Source organism: Balaenoptera borealis, assembly GCF_965194805.1.
Source record: "Balaenoptera borealis genome assembly, chromosome: 8".
NCBI lineage: Eukaryota > Metazoa > Chordata > Mammalia > Artiodactyla > Balaenopteridae > Balaenoptera > Balaenoptera borealis.
Window position 1 is genome coordinate 36,051,371 of NC_138865.1, and position 19,053 is coordinate 36,070,423.

At 37.5% G+C, this 19,053-nt stretch overlaps 1 protein-coding gene across 4 annotated transcripts in view; it reads left to right on the plus strand.

Annotated features, from left to right (window-relative positions):
* The window catches only part of FANCC (FA complementation group C), a 275,430-nt gene that overhangs the window by 71,723 nt on the left and 184,654 nt on the right, over window positions 1-19,053 (plus strand). The window lies entirely within an intron of this gene.

Below are 19,053 nucleotides of genomic sequence, written 5' to 3' on the forward strand. Positions count from 1 at the left end.
AGTAGACTTTGAAGCAGATAATACCTCATAGTATAACCAACAGGAATTATCCTTTGTGTCTGGAGGAAGCAAGCATCTGGCTGTCTGAATTTATGAAATTGTAACTCAGGGAACTGATTACTTTTATTATATAGGGTATGAGGGCTGCAGCTGCTGCCAGATAATAGTTGAGAGCTGTTCTTGCCTTTTTCACTCTGCTCCTGCTATTTCTGACCCTTATGCTCAGAGTGTCTAGAGTAGGTTTGGGTTTGTTGTGCCAAAATTGCTCCTGTCACCATGGCCTTTTTAAAAAGACTTTTCTTTTTTAATAGAGGAGTTTTAGGTTCACAGCAAAATTGAGTGGAAAGTACAGACTTCCCATATATTTCTTTCCCCCACATATGCACAATCTCCCCCATTCTCAACATCCTGTACCACAGTAGTACAGTCGTTACAGTTGATGAACCTATATTGACATATCATAATCATCCAAAGTCCATCATTTACTTTAGGGTTCATTCTTGGTGTGGTACATTCTATGGGTTTGGGAAAGTATATAATGACATGTATTCACTATTAGAGTATCATGCAGAGTCGTTTCACTATCCTAAGAATTCTCTGTGTCCTGCCTATTCATCCTCCCCTCTCCTCAATTCCTGTCAGGCTTTTTTTTTTTTTTTAATTACCCAAGGACCAGTTGTGTTACAGTTCCACTGCTCTGTTGAACTGTTGCACTGTACTTTGACCATAACTAGTTCAGAGGATTTTTACTTCTGTAAGGACTGCTCATATCTTCCCTTTATTCCTTTCCTCCCTTCCTTTCCCCCAATAATGGCAAGTCAGTGACCATATTGTATAACAGACATGTTCTTTCATTTCCTGAGATTTCCTTGATGGTCTGCTAATTGGAGATACTTCTGGATAAATGATACAATCTGATAATACAGCCCTAAGTAGTAAGGTTTTGCTCTAGACCCATAGAGCTAGAAGGAAATTTTTAAATGACTTCTTCTCTCTGTTTACAGATTGTGGTCATCTCTTCCACAGATCTCAAATACAGAAATGACATAATCTTCCTGGGTAGGCTTAACTGTTGGTTTGGCCAAAAAGTTTGTTCAGGTTTTTCCGTAAGATGTTCATAAAAACGTGAACGAACTTTTTGGCTAACCCAATAAAAGAGCTATATAACTCTTGAGTACCTTAATGCACATGCTGATCATTTCCTCTTTGCTATACCCACCTTTGAAGAATCTGCACAGACTTTAGTATCTGTCGAACACCAGTCTTTGTGGGATGAGCAGCTGACCCAATAGATAACAATTTAGAGACTCCATTGGATGGATTGAGCCAATTAAATTTTCCTCCTGAGAATGGGGACCTTGAGATTCTGAGTTAATTGGTTGATGATGAATCCTTGGGCTGAAGGATCATATAGAGTTGTGACCAGGTTTTGAACTACACCATAAAAGCCATGTGCAAGTCAGAGGCAACAAAAAAAGCAGAGTAAGCTAGTCTATAGTGAGAAGCTGTAGAGTGGAGCAGATGTATAGGGACCCATGAGAGACGGTGGTGGGAGCTTCTAGTTCCAGTTCTCATTTGGTCCACCTAAACTTTGTTTTCTTTCCTTGTGTATCCGTGATATCTTTTGTAGCCTTTTTGTAACCACCCCCCATTTGACTTGGGCTAGTTGTGTGAGTTTTTGTTTTGCAACTGAGATAGTGCTAGTAGAATCAAATGTAAGAGAGTCTTGTATAATTAAAGTCTTGAAGACTCTTTGGGTTGTAAGACTCAAAAAAAGAAAATCAAGGTCTTGTTATCAGTGCAAAATAAATGTATGTCATGTAGCCTTTAGTCAGTCAGTGTTTTCTTCACCTCTAGACATTTATTAACTCATTCACTACCCTTCCCTTTTCTAGGCTAAAGAATGTCTATATCATTTCATCTTTTCTCGAAAAAGAAAAAAGTTTTGTTGTTTTCTGACTCTTTATTCATCGCATTTTTCTTCAGTTCCTTCATATAACCTTAGGTAGCATACTGGACTAGGTGCTAGGAGACCTGGATTCTGTTCTTGCTGGGACTCCAACCAGATGGATGGTCTAAGGAAGGTACTTCATTCCTCCTGCCCCTGTTACCTCTTCAGTGAAGTGAAAGGGTTGGGCTGGATCACTGATTTCCAGCTTATAGCTCTTGCATTCCTTAAAGGTAATATTAACAGGTTCCAGGGATTAGGATGTGGACATATATTCAATATTTTGGAATGGGAGAGTACCATTTAACTTACAATAGATGAGATGGCATGTTTGAACTATTTTTAAAACTTTTTGTTCCATATTCTTGATAAGGCATTAATGAAGAGGGTTAAGAAATCAGTCTACTTACCAGGCATTTACTATAGATGAAATAGATATACTTTAATGACTTTAATTCATTTCTGTAAACTCAGTCACTAAGTGAAAAGCTAGTGAAGAAAAAACTACTTCTGTTAATTTTAATGGGAAAATTTATGAGGTGTTTCAACCTAACCTAAGATACTCAGACATTTTCCACAAATAGACAAATATATCGAGCAATGAAAACATTTTTATGTAAGAAGTAAACAATAATTTGAAAACAACTACAGTTTATACATAAAATATAATAAAATGTTGCTTTCTTGCCTCAATAAATAAGAAAGAGGCATCTTGACAGGCTGTGGGGATTGATGGAAGAGGGAAGGAGCCATTCTTTGGAAGATGGTAGAGTCAGGTGATGGGTTTTCAGGCATGTATTCAATATCAGGAGTGCTTAGTGATAATTGTTTTTCTTTGGGACTTTGACAGGAGAAACTTGTGATTGTGGAAACCTTTGGCATCAAAGAAGAAGTATCTTTGGGAACAAAAAAATAGCAAGATACAAGTTTGCTTCCCTTCTTGTAGTCTGCAATTCTTATACCTCTTTGTAGGATGCTGTGTTAGTTACCTGAGGCTGCTGTAACAAATGACTACAAATTTAGTGGCTGAAAGCAACAGAAATGTATTATTCTTGTATAGTTCTAGAGGCCAGAAGTCTGAAATCTGGCAGGGCCGCTCTCCTGCTGGGGACACTAGAGGAGAATCTGGTCCTGGCTTCTGGTGCTGCCAGCGTGGCATTCCTGAGCTTGTGACTACGTCACTCCAATCTCTGCCTGTCTTTACATTGCCTCCTCCTCTGTGTGTCTGTCTCAAACGCCCTCTCCCTCTCTCATAAGGTTACATCTGATTACTTTTATGGCTTACCTTGATAATCCGTTATAAGTATTGATACTTCCTTTCAAGATCCTTAACTATCACATCGTTTGCCTTACAAGGCGAATATGAGTTCACTCCTTCAAAGTAATAATCACAGGTCCCAGGGGGACCTTACATTTGAGAGGCCCGTCATTTAGCCTACTGCAGATGAGGTGGCATATTTGAACGATTTTTAAAATCTTTTTGTTCTGTGATATTCTTGACAAAAAACTGCTGTGTTGTGTAAATTAGTGAGTGTTCTTTCTCTGAAATCGTAATGTCGATATATTACCTTTGGTGATTTATGTAGTGTGCTGTGGGGTGAAAAGGTCATATAATGAGGGGAAAAAAAAGGAGTCATTGTCCAAAAAGTGGTATATCTTTTTAAGAGCCCTATTGGCAGGAGGTCATCACCTGAAATCTGTGTTTGCCTACCACACTTCACCCTAAAGCTGGCTTCCGTGTGGTTGTGAGATGGCTCCCAGCAGCAACTAGAATTCTTATTTCCTTTACATCTGACAAAGAGAGAGTCTTTTTTCAGTAGCTTCTGAGTGAGAGAAGAGTATTCTAGCATGGGCGAGGGAGTGACATTTTGGGCCAGATAATTATTGGTCTTGGAGGACTGTCCTGTGCATTATAGGACGTTTAGCATCATCCCTGGCCTGTACTCACTAGGTGTCAGCAGCACACTCCTCCAGTTACGACAACCAAAAATGTCTTCAAACATTGTCAAAGGTCCCCTGTGGGTCAAGATTGCCCCTGATTGAGAACCAGTCAGAGCTATTCTTGTCTCACCAAAATCTGCTGGCTAGGAAATTTCCGGTCTTGTTAGGAAGGAGGAATGTAGAAAATGGGTGTTGGAGAGGTAACTGCGAATTTTCACTACACCTGAAATTCTAATGAGGACCAAAATTGGGTCAAATGTAGCAGACCTACTAAATTTTTTTTAGGTCCTTGTTGGTATAGTCTAACATTATGGTCTTTTATGTTGGACAAATAAAACCCAATATTATGCCTTTTTTTTTTTTTTTAATTCTATGGGCCTGTGAATCACTTGTTGGGTTTTTTCTGCTTTACTTATGTCAACTAGTCAGTTGCTCTTTATCTTAGAATTTCATTACATCTAAGGCCTAGTAGAGGTTACACATACAATGGCTCATAAATAGAGTACCCCCATCAGACCAATAAAATGTAACAAAACTAAATGACTTACAAGCTAGAATTTATGTGAATTGTTCAAGTGAGTCTGGGTCAGGGTTTGGCAATAACTAAGAGCTTCATGAAAGCCTGAAGGGCTACAGAAAGAACCCTGTTTTTGCCATGGCTTTAGTTTTATTCTGTATGTATATAGCATAGCAGAAACAATGTCATACTCTGATATTAGTTATAATATCCCATAAATTGTCTTTCCCTATGTGTTTTCTTCTTTTTTCTATTTTACTAGTATCTCATTTGGCCTCCAGCTTTGCTGGTCTAGAACTTCTGTGTTCATTTTAAGCTCCTTGAGGGTTGGGAGACTATTGTAATCATCTTTAAATGAGTTTGGAAAAAAAAGCACAATTCCCTAATCTTAGTATTGTGCCTTGTATGGTTTAAAATTTGACTGAATGACTTGACATATATATCCTTTCCAGGCCCATTAGAAATACTATAGGTTCTCCCCTTGAGTTTTCTCTGCTTCTTGTAAAATAGGTAGGGGAAGAGTTCTAGAAATAGCGGTATTCACTGAGATAGCTGAAGCTGGATAGGAGAGAAAGAGGATATTGATGGTAGCAAGACTCATTTTACTGCGGTTATTAAAGCAAAAATGAAGAGAGCGATTTCTTTTTCAGGTGGTCTTGGCAAGGGCCCTAGTTTTAAACAAGAAAGAGACACAGACAGTTATATTGAAACGATTTGAAGTCCATCCCTCCACAGTCATATTTTTCTGAAGCCAAGGTAAACAGTTGGTCAGAGGTGGGTATATAGCTAGCCATTTTCCAATAAATGGACTAACTTGTCCCTTGGAACAATTTCAGTAGGTGGTGCTCTTGTGTCATAATATAACAAATCTTTTTAGAAAATTTCTGAGACCCGGTGGGGAGTTCTAGAGCCTTTGTCCTTATTGATCCCCTTGAGTGACTACCAGATGCACCACTTGGATAGTGTCATATGGTGGTTTTGGTGAGAGATTTTATGTCTGGAAATAAGGTGAATTTAGGTCTTCACCTTCTCTAGCTTGCCTGAGCTCTGCTTTCCAGGGGAACCTAAATGAGAGGTTTGCTGACCTTTTTAAAAAAATTTGTGGCTCTAGTCTTTTTCCAAACAATTATGATGTGTGTTGTGTGTTACGAATTTTCTGAGACCATTTGTTCTACTGGAAATCAGCTATGATCCTCCAAATCAAGTTCTTTTCCAGATAACTCAGGCTATCATTCTTGTTTCTTTATGTTTTCAGATAAGATGCAATGGAATGAAATAATATGTGGTAGAGAAATTTGTGATGAAGGAACACAGATGAAAAACATCAAGTTTAGATAGCAGCTAGTAATAACCAGAGCTGACAGTGAACCCTGCTGGCATCAGCTCCTTGCCTCACTTCTTTCGCTGTATAATGAGTCTTGGTCTGAAGTTGGTTGTGATACCATGATGGTGAACAAGGCATCCAAGAAAGTCCATGTTTGATGCTGCTGGCAGAAGCGTGGTGGGCAAGGAAGAGAAATTTAAATCCAGACTGAGTATCATTCCAGGGAGGACAAATCTCTTGTTGCTAGAAGTTGCTGGAAACATTTAAGGTTCTACTTTTTCAGGGAGTTTCTTGGGGTTGTCTCTAAAATGAAAGACAGTCACTTCACTTTGTATCCACCAACTGTTAAGGAAGAGGCAAAATTCTTGTGGGACTTCTGAATCAGCCTGGGTGTGCTGATCTGAGCTGCTTAATTCTCCATTGTCTTGGCAGGCTGTCAGGTCTCAGTGAGCTCACCCGGAGCTCCAGCAGCTTGCCTCTTAAGCCTTGTGACCCAGCAGATCCAGTGATGTTCAGGGTGCTTTCTGGTAGCTTTTGAGATTTTCTTTTTACAGTTAATATTTTAGTTTGTGTGGGTTTTAACACTTGATTTATTTATCTCATTATTTAAATTGTCCTTCTCAGTATTTAGAATGTACTTTTAATCTGAGAACTCATGTATTTCTTGAGCATTCCTAGCTTTTATCTCTTTAAACATTGCTTCTCTTCCATTCTCTTCACTTTTTTTTTTTTTTTTTTGCTATGCCACCTCCTAGATGTTTGTGGAATTATCCTTATATGTTTCTTATTTGCTCTCTCATAATTTTCTGTTTTTCTTTCTGGGCTGCATTCTGAGTGAATTCCTTAGTATTATCTTCAAATTTACCAGTTCTTTCTTCAGTTTTTTCTGGTCTAAAGTATCTTGTATACTGAGTTTTTAATTTTACTGACTGTATTCTTCACTTACATAATTTTCAATTGATTCTTTTTTAACCATCTATTGTTTTAATTCTGCATTTTTTGCTTTATAATTTCTTGTTTTTAATTAGCTTTATAACATCTTAAATACAATGATTTTGATTTTTTAATTGAAGTATAATTTGCTTACAATGTTATATTAGTTTCAGGTGTACAACATAGTGATTTGATATTTTTGTACATTACAAAATGATCACCACAGTAAGTCCAGTTACCATCTGTCACCATACAGAGTTATAACAATATTACTGACTATATTCACTGTGCTGTACATTACATCCCCATGACTTATTTATTTTATAAAGGGAAGTTGGTAGTACCTCTTAATCCCCTTCACCTGTTTTGCCCATTTCACTTCTCCTCTGGCAACCACTGGTTTTTTCTGTGTATCTATGAGTCTTTTTCTGTTTTGTTACGTTTGTTCCCCTGCATTGGCAGGTGGAGGAGTCTTAACCCCTGCGCCACCAGGGAAGTCCCTTATTTTTCATTTTGATGGTAATTTTAAGAATTCAATTGTTTCCAAACACCTAACTGCCCACAGTTCTAACTGAATAGTGTCTTAGTGTCTTAAGATGTCAGTGCCTGCAGTTGTGCTTGTCTTGGCACCAGGTAGCACTACTTCTAGATGCTCCTCAGCCCATTTTTGTATCTGGTCTCACGGAACGCTCACAGTCTTACTGTCAGTTAAGTGAATTGAGGACAAGAATGCAAGGAAAGTAAGTAACCACTATTTCTAACAGAATGTATGTGGGAAGACTGGTATTTTTCAAGTCCCAGTACTAGGTCTTCGGTTCTCTGATGGAGAACAAGGTCAGGGGTTTCTATCTGAGCAGCTTCAAAGGTAAGCCACTCATGAAGGGATGCTTCTACTTGGAAGCCAGATCCAGGGAGCAGCTCTACTTCCCATGCGGCTAGGGACATGGGTGGGAGAATGGAGCTCAGTAAACCCCCAGAAAGTTATCTGCTAGATTAAACTTCCCTAATTCTTTGCAAAGTTGAGTGAAGAGTGTGTACACTCTGCACCTGGATTGCAGTTGCCTCCTCTGATTCCTTAGGCCCAGATTTTGTTTATGATTAGGGTTTGTTTCAAATTATCTACAAATTTCAGGTCTGTGTTTTTGGTTAGAGTAGCTCAGAGGCCAAACACTCCTGACTCAACAGAGAAAAAAGCCAGCTCCTCCTAGTGGACCTTTTCTTAAAACCTCATTGTTTTTAAGGGAAAAAAATATCACTTGTTTCTGTCATAAGTGCTTTATGGGAACAAGAATATTTTATTGTGAATTTTTTTAGAACACTACAAACAAAAAGACAAATCGATCACTTCTACTTAAAGTAATGAAGCAAAGAAACATTAAAGTAAATTAAAAATACTGGTATCAGGTTTTCAGTAAGGAAGAGGAGGAATATTGTCAAGTTTAAGCATAGTTGAGCATAAATTTCTTAACTTTATATTTGATTATATTTATGGAGGTTTTAAGTAGTTTCAGACAAGGTCATCGTGCCCCTAGTTAGTGACATTAATTGGAGGCTAGGTATTTGATTTGTCTCTTTTCCTTCTTCCATAAACAGTGTGTTTTCTAGCATTCTGTCCATAAATCTCTGTTTGGTGCTTATTTCCTGGGAGAAGTGACTTCAGTTGACTCATGCTCAGGGGAAATGAGGAAAAATAAAAACCAGTGCTTTTTATCAGGTTGCCACTTTGAGTAGGTTATGGTCTGTATTTGGCATGTGTAGACTTACCTCTCATACCTCTGGCTTGGAGATTGTGCAGACTAAAAGAAAGCAATTTCTAACTCTCTTGGCCCCCTGACAGGTACAGTATGCAGCCATTTTTGGTACTATGAGGTTTATAATGAGCTTTGTTTTAAATGTTGACAATCTGGGAGCTACACAATGTTCTATCAACACAAAATCAGTCAAAATTTTATCTTAGTCTCTCCTCTACAACAGCCTTAGTGGATTTGTTTGTTTACTTATTTATTTATTCACACATTTGTTTAACAAATATTTATTGAGCTTCAGCTGTGTGCCAGCTACGTACACAATGGTGGTTTTCAGAATGTGTTCAGCAAACTAGGTTCTGAGGAGATGTGCCAGCTAGGACACATTTGACTGTAAGAAAACCCAATGAAAGGTGACTTAAGCCAAAAGGAAAATTTCAAGATTGGCTCCTTCATTCCCTCAGCTGTGCTAGTGAGAGGACCCAGGTCCATCTTTTTGCCTTGCTATTTGCAGTATGTTGGCCAGTCCCCTCAGGCTTACTTATTGCTTGAGTCCCAAGGTAACTACTGCTGTTATTTTGTGTCACATGAAGACTACAGTGTCTAATATGGAAAAAAGTGAATTTATTTAAGATTGAGAAAGACTCTCTCAATAATCCTCCAGCTGAAATTCAGTTCTTATTGTCCAGAGTTGTGTAACATTGCCCATCCCTACATTCCTACAGTTAGTCGGAAGACAAATGGAAATACCATGACTGGTCTGCACCAGCCATTCTCAAAATGTGGCATTGGGTATCTCTGAGACTCTTTCAGGAGATTCACAAGAGCAAAACTATTTTCATAATAATGCTAAAACATCGTTTGTGTTTTTTACTAGTCTAATTTTCTCACTAGTCTACAGTGGAGTTGTTAAGAGGTTACATGATATATGATGACATCATTGCTCTGGCAACTAATAGAATATATTCTTGGGTTTTAAGTTTTCTCAGTTTTAATTTCTAACGTGGTAAATATTGATAAATATAACTCACTTAAACAAAAGCTCTCAGTAATGTCCTCAATAACATGTATGAGTATAAAGGGGGCCTGAGAACAAAATGTTTGAGATCCACTGGTCTTCATTAATCAAGATTCACCCCTGGCATTTGGGAAAATCCCAGCCTCCCCCAAGACTCAGTGGCTGTGAGATTCCTGGACGAAACTGATTCTGTTAACAAAGAAGCAGTAGAGGGGTTAGGCTGTTGGATGGGCAACCAGCAGTGTTTATAGAACTATTCTGAGGAGGGGGCTTTGGCAGGGAGGGCATGGCTGAGACCCAGGGTGTGCTCCAGGCCCTGCCTCTGCTTTGACTGGAGCCACTCCACCCAGGTCTATCCTTTCTTTTTTAAATTGTGGTAAAATATACATACCATAAAATTTACCATTTTAACCATTTTTTAAAAGTGTACAGTTAAGTGGCATTATTACATTCACATTGTTGTGCAACCATCACCACCGTTCATCTCCAGAACTTTTTCATTTTCTCAACTGAAACTTTTTACCCATTAAACAATATATCCCCACCTCCTCCATTTCTCCCAGCCCCTGACAACCACTATTGTATTTTCTGCCTCTGAGTTTGACCATTCTAGGTATCTCCTATCAGAGGAATCATACAGTATTTGTCCTTTTGTGTCTGGCTTATTCCTCTTAGCATAACGTTTTCAAGGTTCATCCATGTGTCAGAATTTCCTTCCTCTTTATGACTAATATTCCACTGTCTGTATATATTCATTGTGTTTATCCATCCGTTGATGAACATTTGGGTTGTTTCTACCTTTTGGCTACTGTGAATGCTGCTGTGAGTATGGGGAAACAAATTACCTGTTTGAGTCCCTACTTTCTTTTTTTTTTTTTAATTAATTAATTTATTTTTGGCTGCGTTGGGTCTTCGTTGCTGTGTGTGGGCTTTCTCTAGTTGCGGCGAGCGGGCGCTACTCTTCGTTATGGCGTGCGGGCTTCTCATTGTGGTGGCTTCTCCTATTGCAGAGCACGGGCTCTAGGGCACACGGGCTTCAGTAGTTGTGGCTTGTGGGCCCTAGAGCGCAGTCACAGTAGTTGTGGCACACGGGCTTAGTTGCTCCACAGCATGTGGGATCTTCCCGGACCAGAGCTGGAACCCATGTCCCCTGCATTGGCAGGCGGATTCTTAATCACTGTGCCACTAGGGAAGCCCAACTTTCAATTATTTGGGGTATGTACGTAGAAGTGGATCATATGGTAATTCAATGTTTAATTATTTTAAAGGAACCACCATACCATTTTCCACAGTAGCTACACTCTTTTGCATTCCCACCAGCAGTTGAGGTTCCAGTTTCTCCACATCCTCACCAACACTTGCTTTTTTATGTGTTTTTTGATGATAGCCAGCCTAATGGGTATAAAGTAATATCTCATTGTGGTTTTGATTTGCATTTCCCTAATGATTAGTGATGTTGAGCTTCTTTTTTAAATATTTAAAAAGTTTTATTCAAGTGTAGTTGATTTACAGTGTTGTGTTAATTTCTCCTGTACCGCAAAATGATTCAGTTAAACATATATATACATTCTTTTTCATATTCTTTTCCATTATGGTTTATCACAGGATACTGAATACAGTTCCCTGCGCTCTACAGTAGGATCTTGTTGTTTATCCATTCTATATATAATAGTTTGCATCTGCTAATCCCAAACTCCCAACCCACCCCTCCCCCACTTCCCTTCCCCCTTAGAAACCACAACTCTGGAGAACTTTTATATTTGCTTCTGCCAGATATTACAGAGGTATCCTTCCTCCAGGATCATTTGTATGTTAATTTCTTGGTGTTGGATTTCTGTAATGATGTGGGTAAGGTAAATTTGAACCCCAAATATTGTCCCATAGATATTCACAGGGAAGTTTTTTCTACTTCAGAGCCTAGACTAGGACAGGCTTTGTTTTTGTCAAGGCTGGTGAATCAGTTTTTCACTAATCTGCCTTTTTATTGAGGGTGGATCTCTTCAAAGGTTACAGCCTTCATGTAGGCATCTCAGTTCTGATTCCCTGCTCCACTCAAGGCCAAGATCTCATATATCCCATACCAGTGTTAAATGGTGAAACTCAAGCACTTAGGTCCAAAACTCCCTCAAAGAAAGCCATAGATTCAGCTTATCCAAAATCTGCTTTAGTTTTATTTATTTTTTTAATTTAATTTTTATTTTATATTCAAGTATAGCTTATTTACAATGTTGTGTTAGTTTCAGGTGTACAGCAAAGTGATTCATTTATACATATGCATATACCCATTCTTTTTTAGATTCTTTGCCCATATAGTTGTTACAGAATATTGAGTAGAGTTCCCTGAGCCATACAGTAGGTCCTTGTTGATTATCTATTTTATATATACTAGTGTGTATATGTTAATCCCAAACTCCTAATTTATCCCTCCCCAGACATTTCCCCTTTGGTAACCATAAGTTTGTTTTTGAAGTCTGTGAGTTTGTTTCTGTTTTGTAAATAAGTTCATTTTTCATTTTTTAGATTCCACATATAAGTGACTTACTTCACTTAGTATCATAATTTCCAGGTCCATCCATGTTGCTTCAAATGGCATTATTTCATTTTTTTATGCCTGAGTAATATTCCATTATACATATATATCACATCTTCTTTATCCATTCATCTGTCGATGGACATTTAGGTTGCTTCCATGTCTTGGCTATTGTAAATAGTGCTGCTGTGAACATTGGGGTGCATGTATCTCTTTGAATTATGGTTTACTCTGGATATATGCCCAGGATTGGGATTGCTGGATCATATGGTAGTTCTATTTTAGTATTTTAAGGAAACTCTATACTGTTCTCCATAATGGTTGTACCAGTTTACATTCCCACCAACAGTGTAGGAGGGTTCCCTTTTCTTCACACCCTCTCCAGCATTTATTGTTTGTAGACTTTTTGATAATGGCTATTCTGACCAGTGTGAGGTGATATCTCATTGAAGTTGTGATTTGCATTTCTCTAATAATTAGTGATGTTGAGCATCTTTTCATGTGCTTTTTGGCCATCTGTATTTCTTCTTTGGACAAATGTTTATTTAGATCTTCTGCCCATTTTTTGATTGGGTTGTTTGTTTTTTTTGATGTTGAGCTGTATGAGCTGCTTGTATATTTTGGAGATTAAGCCTTTGTTGGTTGCTTCGTTTGACAAATATTTTCTATCATTGTGTGGGTTGTCTTTTTGTTTTATTTGTGGTTTCCTCTGATGTGTATAAGCTTTTAAGTTTCTTTAGGTCCCATTTGTTTATTTTTGTTTTTATTTTCACTACCGTAGGAGGTAGATTCAAAAAGATATTGCTGTAATTTATGTCAAAGAGTGTTGTGCCTATGTTTTCCTCTAAGAGTTTTATAGTATCTGGTCTTACATTTAGGTTTTTAATCTATTTTGAGTTTACTTTTGTTTGTGGTGTTAGAAGATGTTCTAGTTTCATTCTTTTATATGTAGCTCTCCAGTTTTCCCAGAACCACTTACTGAAGAGACTGTCTTTTCTCCATTGTCTAGTCTTGCCTCCTTTTTCATAGATTAATTGACCATAGGTGTGTGGGTTTATTTCTGGGCTTTCTGTCCTGTTCTGTTGACCTATAGTTCTGTTTCTGTAGGAGTACCATACTGTTTTGATTCCTGTAGCTTTGTAGTAGTAGTTTTTTGTGTTTTCTGATGATAGCCATCCTAATGGGTATAACATAGTATCTCATTGTGGTTTTGATTTGCATTTCACTAATGATTAGTGATGTTGAACTTCTTTTTATGTGTTTATTGGCCATTTGTATATCTTTGGAGAGATGTGTGTTCAAGCCCTTTGCCCATTTTTTAAAAACTGGGTCATTTGTTTTTTTGTCATTGCGTTGTAGTTCTTGGTATATTCTGGATATTAATCCCTTATCAGATATATGATTTGCATGGGTCTGTCCATTTTGTATGTAGAACTTTTACACAAGGTTTCATTTTGCTAAATGATTTTTAAAAGAGCTTTAAAGCTCTATATCACTGTTGTTATTTTCATGTTTGTCATCCTAGGTGTTTACACACTGCACTGGTTTAGAAGGTATAGATGGTAGGACCTTGGTAATTACTTCAGTGCTCATGATTAATTTACAATAACTGCTTTAGAATTTCTCACACTATTCAAAATGTGACACTGGCTACTCTTATTTGTATACATGGCTTTATAGATTACCTCATATTTGCCATGAAAGAAAATGATGATTAAGGCTAAATGATTTTTAAAATATTTTTTCTTTCATCCATGGGAATTGTAGCCTTTGACAGAACTTTAAAGGTACCAGATTCTATCAGCTGAGTAGGGATTCTTTTTAGACTTTTCAGAAAATCTTTAAAAGGTTGAGTTCTAAGATGTTCCTAGATGGAACCACCATTTGAGATGTGAAAGTATCATTCAACCAACAGTAATGCAAATGGAGGACCAGAATATCACAGGTTAAATTATAGAATGTTTATTTTTCCATCCTGAAACGTAGTAACTTAGGAGAGGGAAATAATGTCATATAATGTTAAGCAAGAGGCTGAAATTGCTCATGTCATTACTGGTCACTAGTCCTAGCACTGTGGTAGATTGGACATACTGTGCAGCCCTGCCTTTGGCTTTTTGAAGTCGGGGCTGCTTAAATGCTCAGGTGTTAACATAGAACTTTAGGAACCCACTTTGCTTTCTGAAAGATAATTTGAGAACCACTGGCCTAGGGCTGTCCCTTGCCAGGTTCTTAAACCTCTTGATTTCTAAATTAAGGGAAATGTTTTTGTTTTTAATGAATTAGGACATTTTGTTCCAACCTGTCTCCCAATTGTTTCTTCACTTTTTGTTGTCTTTCTTCAGACAGTACATTAAGTGTTTTGATGCTTTTATTTCCTTCTTCTACTCTAATGAATTGTGCCTGGTGAAATCCATATACCTTGTGTCAACATTTCTATGAAGTTTTTGAATATATCCTTTTTCTAAAGAACAGAAGTCAACCAAGATGGGGAATCTTTTAGCCCTTCTGAAGTATTACTTCTCTCTCACCTGCTGTACTTTGAGTCTGAGTATGAACCCTCATAGACATTGAGGGTATTGAACATATGCAATAGTGTATCTTTGTGCCATGTGATTTGAGTTCATAGAATAGTACTTGGCAAGCAACAAAGTAACTTTTGACCAATTTATAGATGAGAGGGGAAGGGCAAATGCAGTGATCCCAACCTGACACCATTCTGACCCTGTCTCTTTTCGGTATCTCAGATGTTTGCTGGACCCCATAGCTGGCTTCCCTTGCCACTTTACTCCTCCCCCTCCCACCTCCTGCTTTCCTCTGATCAGCAGGAAACAGGGACATGAACAAGCACATGGGAATCTTTCACAGGACAGTCATTTCCATTCAGGTGTCTAGGTCTCTCTGCTCATAGGACTTTCCCTTTAGTTCACTCTACATAAGAATTTCTGAAGGTCATTTTATTTTGTTTTGGATATATATACTGAGGAGACTAGCAATTTCTGTTATTTTTAGTCTCTATGTAGAGAAGGTGAAATCATGGTTTGATTCCTTAGGAACCTGTGTAAATGTGCTAAAAGAGAAATATTCAAGAAATGAAAAAGGGGATTTCCTTCTAACTTTCCATGCCCTTTGCTTTTGCTACATTAGTATACATTAGTAATATATGTGTGTGTGTGTGTGCGTGTGTGCACAAAATACGTGTTAAAATCTTGAGTTTTGAGGAAATATGTCATTGAATGTCCACCTTTCTTTTATGCTCTTTAATAAAAGATGCTAAACAATATTTCTTTAGTTGTTTGTATGAAATGAATATAGGCATAGACATCCATGTGAGGGCATATACACTCAGCAGGATCATAAGAAAGCCAAGGATTTACATTCAGGGCAGTATCAAGGATTTTGGTACCCATCAAAAGATGTGGTATCAATCAAAAGTATAGTTAATTCTCAGTTGTGTAGTAAGTGTGCAGAATAACTGGTATAAAAAAATCAGTGGATTTGTGAAAAAAGTTGAAATCATTGTGAATCTGAAGAATCATCCCCATTTTACAAGGCATGCATTTCTCTCTCTTTTTTTTTGAGATACATGGACACTGCCTCATACCTGAGCACGGACCACCTCATGCTCTCACCAGTTATCCTCCCCTGCGTGGTAGATTGGATATCTCTCCCTTCTTGTGGCAGTGGCCCTCACCGGGCAAAGCAGTAGCCATGTAGCTAAGGGAAGGGAGATGGAGGGAGAAGGCTGTGGATTTTCTCTTCCTCAGAGCCAGGATTGGGAAAATGGGGCCATTTTGAGGACAGGAATGAAGAAGAGGAAGCAAGCGCTATAACTGTATCCCTGGCCAATTCTGGTGGTTTTAATTTTTTCAAACATAGAACTCAACTAAAAAATAGAAAATGCAGACTATTTCAACAATTTAAAACCTTTTATTGGGGCTTCCCTGGTGGCACAGTGGTTGAGAATCTGCCTGCCAATGCAGGGCACATGGGTTCGAGCCCTGGTCTGGGAAGATCCCACATGCCGCGGAGCAACTAGGCCCTTGAGTCACAACTACTGAGCCTGCGCGTCTGGAGCCTGTGCTCGGCAACAAGAGAGGCCGCGGTAGTGAGAGGCCCGCGCACCGCGATGAAGAGTGGCCCCCACTTGCCGCAACTAGAGAAAGCCCTCGCACAGAAACGAAGACCCAACACAGCCAAAAATAAATAAATAAATAAATAAATGGGAAAAAAAAAAAGGTCTGAAGCTCTAATCATAGGGAGCTCCCCCAGCACAGTTACAGGTGAAAGCATCAGCCCTTCTCAGGGGCTCCAAAGTTGAACCCTAAAGCCCCATACCCCATGAAACCTCCTGCCAAATCTATAAAAAAAAAACAAAAACCAAAAAAACCTTTTATTATGTTAATCAAGTACTTTACGTCTTGATTCGCATTTACAAACTATACTATGTTTTCTTTTTTTTCCTTACCTTTGGGGTGATATCTGTATGGCAAATATGTAGCTAGAAGTTAAAACAATTTTTCTGTAGTTGTGGAAATAATACATGTAGAAAAGTGCATAAACATGATTTACACTTTAATAAATTATTAAAACGTTAATACATATGTAACTGCCATCCAGGTCAATAAATAGAATATTGCCAGCATCTTGAAAGCCTTTCTCACATACCCTCCCAATAATACTGCTTCCTTTCCTCTAAATGTAGCAGGTTTCCTGGCTTTTTTGGGGTAATCACTACAGTTTAGTTTTACCTGTTTTTGAACATTATATAAATGAATCATACCTTATATTCTTATGGGTTGGTTTCTTTCTCTCAACCAGTGATTATCAGTTCATCTCTATGACTGTAGTAGTAGTTTCTACATGTTCATTGCTCCATAGTATTCCCTTGTATGAATATTTTATTTATTCTACTTTTGATTGGCATATAGGTTGTTTTCAATTTAGGTCTATTATGAATAATACTGCTACGAGCATTCTACTAATGTACATAAACACATAAGCTTAGAGTGTGCTTTGAGGGAAAACTTGTAATTCATGGATTTTTGTCTGATTATCCTATGATTTACTGAGAGAAGTGTGTGAAAATTTCCTGCTATGATTGGAATTTATTATTTTTCATTGTAGTTATGTTAATTTCTGTGTTATATTTTAAGCTTTATATGTTGTTCTACACCCCATGTTATTATGTACATGCAGACTTAAATTGTCACATATTCCTGGTAAATTAAACATTTTATCATTATGAAGTGATTCTGTTTACCTCTAGTAATGCTTTTTGCCCCAAAGTGTGTTTAAATTGAAACTATTTGATTTTCCTTTTTTAACATCTTTATTGGAGTATAATTGCTTTACAATGTTGTGTTAGTTTCTGCTGTATAACAGAGTGAATCAGTTATATGTATACGTATATCCCCATATCCCCTCCTGCTTGTGCCTCCCTCCCACCCTCTCTATTTGATTCTTTTGGTTCGGTTAACATGGCATTTTTTCCCCTATTCTTCTTTTAACCTGTCTGTAATCCCTATATCCTTACGTTTTAGATGTGTCTTTTGTAACAACATTTAGCTTTTTAAAAAATTCAAAACTGATAATCTTTGGTTTTTACTTGTAGAATTTAATCGATTTGCATATTATATAATTACTGATATATTTGAGTTTAAATCTACCATCTTATTGTGTGCTTTTTATTTATTTTGTCTATTCTATATTCCTTTTCTCTCCAGTCTTGCCCTTTTGGGGGTTAAGTGTTTTTTACTATGAATTTTTCCCCCCTGATAACTTGGAAATTATATAGTGTCTTTTATTCTTCCATTAGTCGATAGCCTAGAAATTATGGTATGCTTTTTTGAATTATTAAAGTCGAATGTTAACACTTTTATCCTCCTTTTCCTGGAAAATGCAAGGACTTTAGAACTCTTTAAGTCTGTCATTCTCCTGGCATATGTACTATTGTTTTGTATATTTTAATTTCAGTATATATATGTATAAAACCCCAATAATACTATTCTTATTTTATATCATAAGTGTTAATTTAAAATTTCACATGTATTTATCATTTTTTATTGTTTTTTCATTTCTTCTGACATCTCTAGACTTCCATCTGGAATCATTTTCCATCTGCCTGAAGAGCATCCTTTAGAGCAGGTTTACTGGTGACAGATTCTTTCAGTGTGTCAAAAGGGCTTTATTTGACCTTTATTCCTGAAGAGTATTTTAGCTTGGTGTAGTATTCTAGGTTGGTCCTTTCTTCCTTTCATTGCATTGAAGATAGGTTTTCTAGCTTTTTCTCACTGTATTTCTGTGTATCTTATCCATTCTTCTGTATTTTTCCATTGTCTTTACTTTCCATGTTGAATTCTGGATAGTTTCTTCTAATGTATCTTCAAGGTTTATCAAATCCCTTTTCAACTGTGTTTAATTAGCTGTTAAACCCATCTGTTGAATTCTTAATTTCAGTTTTTCTTTAGTTCTAGAATTCCTGCTTTTTTTGTTTGTTTGTTTGTTTTTCATCTACAGGGTCATTTTTTTATAGTTTTCAGTTCCTTGATGAAATTTTGGCTTTTATCTTCACAAGGGACCCTCTTCGTTACTTTATAGTTTTTGTCTAGTTTTTGAACTATCTTGAGTACCTCTCTGTTTTGGGGTTTTTTGTTGTTGTTCTTGTCCATTGTTTTTGGGTTCTTGTTCATGTGTTCTTTTCTTCCTGTGTGCCTGTCTTTAATTATTTAATTTTGTTGGATTTAAAAAATTATTTTCAGAAATAATTAGAAAGGTATGATGATGTTATTTTTCTCCAGAGAGGAATTTTGTTTGCATCTTGCAGGTACCTAGCAGCACTAGCAGCCTGGGACCACCTTAATTCAGTTTCAGTTTCATAGTTAGGCTGTAGTCTGTATGCAGGCTGGTTTACTTCTGGGTCACCCATACTCTCAGGGTGGACCTCTGTGGGTGCAGTCCTCAATGTGGGGTGGTTTACCAGGACCTCACGTTGACAGGCCTGGCCTCCTACTTTTACTCTTTAGCAAGGCTGTTAAAATTGCTGCTTTGTCTTTAAACTACCTCTTCAGGATCAGAAAAGCCTCCCTAGGCCTGTGCCA